Source organism: Megalopta genalis, unplaced genomic scaffold (genome assembly GCF_051020955.1).
Source record: "Megalopta genalis isolate 19385.01 unplaced genomic scaffold, iyMegGena1_principal scaffold0141, whole genome shotgun sequence".
In the NCBI taxonomy this organism is placed as follows: Eukaryota; Metazoa; Arthropoda; class Insecta; order Hymenoptera; family Halictidae; genus Megalopta; species Megalopta genalis.
Genome location: NW_027476210.1, coordinates 330,001 through 335,000, shown reverse-complemented (window position 1 = coordinate 335,000; position 5,000 = coordinate 330,001). Strand labels below are relative to the sequence as shown.

Sequence of the window (5,000 nt, the reverse complement as noted above, 5' to 3'; positions counted from 1 at the left end):
AACCCGGGCCTACTTTCTAGTTCCCCTGCCAAAGAATCTGCCTCGGTACTTGAAAAAAATTAGAACGGGGACCCTTTCGGGAGACGATCTTCGTCACGTGCTTACGCACGCGTCCAGGGAGCACCGCGTGGAGGTGTCGCCCCGAGTTCTATTTTCGCAAGCGCCCATAGAACTCGCCCCGCGCCCTAGTGCACAATAGTGCACCGAGGACTCGCACCGTCCGGTGTAAGAGGCCGGAACGGGCTAAAATTTTATGTCAACTGGCAGGCCGCTCAGTCATAAGGCCGAAGCCTAGTCGGTGCGGTTAAATACGCGGTCGATCGGTTAAATACGCGACCGCGGATAAAATAGTTAAAACTTATGACTAAACGGTTAAATACGCGGTAAGATTAAATAATCTTATCGGCCTAAGCCATGTCCCAGGCGGCCGAAGCCTTGTCATAAGCGGTTAAATACGCGGCTAAAATACATAAATAATTTAACGTAACGATCACCCACTATGATCGTAGTCAATAAACATGTTTGCCATTTCTATCGACGATCGGAGGGCAATCATCGCAACCGTCAAGATATCTGCTTTTCCTAACCCTAGGACTTTTAAATTTCTTGCAGTACCCGCGGGCAAGGCCCCTCTGCAGCCGACTACGATAGGTAGTATCTCTGCTGTTTTACATTTTAATTTCACTTTTATTTGTTCCGCGGTATCTTTGTATTTATCTATTTTCTCCCTCCTAGCTCTTCGGAGGTTATCCTTATCCTCATACCTGACAGTAACGTCAACCACGAACAGCCTTTCATGATCTTTAATAACCAAATCAGGCTTTCGTAGCTCTCCGTTGACGCTCACTGTCGGCTCGAGGAATACCGCGGACTTTTTGGCAACCTTGTTTTCAATCAACCTAACTATATCGTTATGTCGGTTGATCCGCGCGGGCTTAGTGCTTATGCAATTCCCTAGCACATGTCCTAGGGTTTCCAATTGTATTCTACACCTCCGGCATTCTGGATTAATATCTTTTTGGGCACGCCTCAATGCTACCCTTGTGCCGAAGGTGTTCGTTCGCAGTTTTAACGCATCAAGATATCTTGACGGTTTTAAAAGGGTCGGGCTGATTAACCATGAGTTCCCATATTTGTCATCTACGAACTCATGGATGCCCTGACCCTGGGAGACTTGTCGTCCCCATTCTTCGTGGCACTTCCTCTTTAAGCCACTACGCGCATTCTCTATCTGCTCATCCGTTGCTGGCCATTGGAGGCCTACCGATCTCGCATATTTATTTAAAACATCTATTTGTCCTTGATAGGCCTCCTTTACCGCCTCATCCTCGCTTTCCATCATACGGAGGCCGTTTCTAAGTTTGGCTATTCGGACTATATCCGCTATTTTTTGGATGCCTAGGCCTCCATCCTTCTTTTTTGTATATAATAGCCCATCTGTTGTCGTATGATGGAGGTGGAGGATCCTCTTTATTATTTGTTTTACCTCCTGATCTAATTCATCCAGGAGGCCTAGAGGCGGCGGATTCGCGACCAGCATGTGGATGTATCTTGGCAGCAGGTGAGTTCTTATTAAATTAATTTTCTGATGTGGCTTTAGCCCCATTCTATCAATGTTTCCTGCTGCCTTTAGTATCATATTTATTTCTGCGCGTTGTGGCCCGCTCCATGGCCCAATCTCGATGCCAAGATATTTGAATGTATTCCCGGGCTGTGTCATGGGGATTTGTTCGTCTCCCATCTTAACGCCCGGGTCGAGTAAGTGCCACGTTTTGCCCTTACAGACGATTTGAAACGTCGTGCATTTATTTGTTTGAATGTTCATGCCTAGTTTAGTTAAATAATCATATAATTTTTTAGTTTGGCATGTTGCTTGCTTCTTATCCTTCGCTATGAGCACGAGGTCATCTGCAAAGGCAAGAATGGAGACATTTTGATCTCCCATTCTTCTGCCCTCCGTCGTCTCGTCTATATCATTAATAATTGGGTCAATTATCGTGTTAAAAAGCAGTGGCGATAGTGGGTCGCCCTGCTTGACCCCTCTATTTAATTTAATTTTAATATTTTGGCCTCGTGTTTTTATTTCCGTCCAGCAGTCTTCGTACATAGTTTCTATGTACCTCGCGACTGCTGGCGGGAGGCCCTTCGCCTGGAGCCCATCTTTTATAGCTTTATGGGGGACTGTATCGAAAGCCTTGGAGATGTCGACGACAGTCATTATGCCCCCTTTGCTTATCTTCATTTCTTTGAGGGTCTTCTCGAGAATGGATATATTGTGCTTACATCCATCCTCCTTGGTGAAGCCCTTTTGCCTTATGCTGTTTTTAATAGTGCTTCGCAGCCTGGTATCAATCATAGCAGAATAAATCCTACCCATGATTGACCCAATGGTTATTGGACGCCAGTTACGGACATCTTCTGTATTTTTGCCAGGCTTCGGAATTAGTGTAGTTCTATTTAATTTCCATTGGGTCGGGTAAGTCAGGAACAGCATCAATAAGTTGTAATATTTTGCTAGTACATGAAGATAGCCGGGAGCCTTTAATTGCGCCTTGGTGATGCCGTCGACTCCCGCGGCTGTATCGTTTTTAATCTTCCTCATTTTCATAATCAATTCATGCGTATTGATGGGCACCCAGACGGTATCCATTGGAGAGACTGCACTCGGTCCCCCTTCGAGTATCGGCAGTCCTCGTGAGGGCCCCTGAACTCCCCACAGACTGCCGTAGAGCGATTCTATATCAGCTCTCTCTGGAAGCTCAATTTGCTTCCTCTTCTCTATTGTCTCTCCCGCGACCGCCATATCAGCTAATTTTCTCGGGCATTTCTTATAAATTTCTTGATATCGAGCATATCTGTATTTAAGATAGCGGGTGCGGTCGCTTTCTTTTCTCTTATTCCCGCTATCCTTTTTCTTGGAGCCATCCTTACTCCTAGTGCTTACGCTCCTTGCCCTCTCGTTTAAAGCGTCCAGCACCTGCTCGATATCGTGAGGTTCTAATTCTTCCTTGTTAGCCAGCTCCATTATCATGTTCTCAATGAACCTCATTTCATGGTTTTCTTCCAATGGGTTGGCCATTATCGCGTCAATGATATTAAGGCGCCAGTTTACAGGTACAGGGCTTTCCTGTGCTGGCGCTGACGCACCATCGTCCGTGGTTATACTCTCCACATTCTGTTCAGTGATGGTTAAGTCCTCGGACGAGCTTGTATGCCTCGCCTCTTCAACCATCATCTCCTCACTCTGAGTGGGCATAAGTCCAAGGAGCCTCCTTTTATGACCTATTTGCTTTGCCGTTTTCGTCGTGAGGAATCGGGCGATTCTCGCATTTGGTTGTTTTACGCCCCTATAATAATAGTATAAATCTTTTAATTTTTGCGTTTCCTCTTCCGTCCAGACCGAGGCTCTGTTGGCTGAGCGTGTTGGAAGCGCTTCTTGTGCTCGTTTCGTGTTCCTCACGACAGGGTGCCTGTGTCTTTCATGTTGTGACAGGCCCCTTTTGGTGTCAAATGTGTCCCCACAGACGGTGCAACGATGTTGTCTTGCTTCAGAGTCGGGCGCTCTGCCTTTACACTTAGGGATGTGGCATCGGCATCCATGTATTTTATTAAAAATTTTGCCACATCCACTACAACGCCACCCAACTCCTACACCTGCGTGACACTGTTCAAAGTGCCTCACGAGGTCACCCGCCTGTAGAAACTGCCTATTAAAGTCACGGCAAAGCAGGCATTGGACCGCTCCACTCAGAGGAAGGTCCACAATCGTGCCATACTCGTGACCATTTGGATCGCCGAGGTCGTCATAATTGGCCCTCCTGTCCACAGCGGACATGTCCGCCACAGAGGTCCCAGGGCTGGGAACCTCTGTGTCCGAGGCTTCGCCATTGTTGTCATCCACCATTTATTATTTAAAACTAAATCCTCCCTGCACTAGCCTCGTTCAATTCCAACTCAAAATCCTCATGTATAGCCTGGTCGTCTTATGCTCCTACGGCTGGGCGGTCCAGCAACTGACAGGTCCGCTCCTTCTACTCCACTTAAATTTTCATAAACGTGACACTATGTGCCCCACTACTCTTCACAACTCCACCATTTAAATATTCAATTTATTGGGCACCATGTACCCTCGCATCCTGTCAGTGCTGCCATGATGTTAAGCCGAATAGCCTCCCCCGTTAGCTACCAATCCGAAGATTGGCACCCGGCCCCACCACGAGGAGGTGGGGGTAGGCACTTGGTGGAATAACTCATCACCTTAAGGGCGCTGACGCTTTGCCGCCCAGAGCTCTGATAAGAGCACTGGGCACTAGTTACTCCCGCCGTTTACCCGCGCTTTTTTGAATTTCTTCACGTTGACATTCAGAGCACTGGGCAGAAATCACATTGCGTCAACACCCGTGGGGGCCATCGCAATGCTTTGTTTTAATTAGACAGTCGGATTCCCCTAGTCCGTGCCAGTTCTGAGCTGAGCGTTGAATGGCGGCCGAAGAGGACGACCGCACCGATGGGAAACGCCACGGAAGCCTCGCAGCAAGGAAGATCCGCGGGAGGCCAAGGCACGGGACCGAGCTCGGATCCCAGCCACGAGAGCCGTTCACCTCGCCCAGGCCCGGCACGTCAGCCAGACCCGCTTCCCGACCAAGCCCGACACGCCCCGCTCCTCAGAGCCAATCCTTATCCCGAAGTTACGGATCCAATTTGCCGACTTCCCTTACCTACATTAATCTATCGACTAGAGGCTCTTTACCTTGGAGACCTGCTGCGGATATGGGTACGAACCGGCGCGACACCTCCACGTGGCCCTCTCCTGGATTTTCAAGGTCCGAGGGGATGATCCGGACACCGCCGCAACTGCGGTGCTCTTCGCGTTCCAAACCCTATCTCCCTGCTAGAGGTTTCCAGGGAACTCGAACGCTTATACAGAAAAGAAAACTCTCCCCGGATCTCCCGACGGCGTCTCCAGGTCATTTTGGGTTACCCCGACGAACACTCTTACG

General features: G+C 48.6%; 1 pseudogene; it reads right to left on the bottom strand.

The window, feature by feature from the left end:
• Window positions 1–5,000, bottom strand: part of LOC143262553 (large subunit ribosomal RNA) — a 9,271-nt pseudogene that overhangs the window by 2,084 nt on the left and 2,187 nt on the right.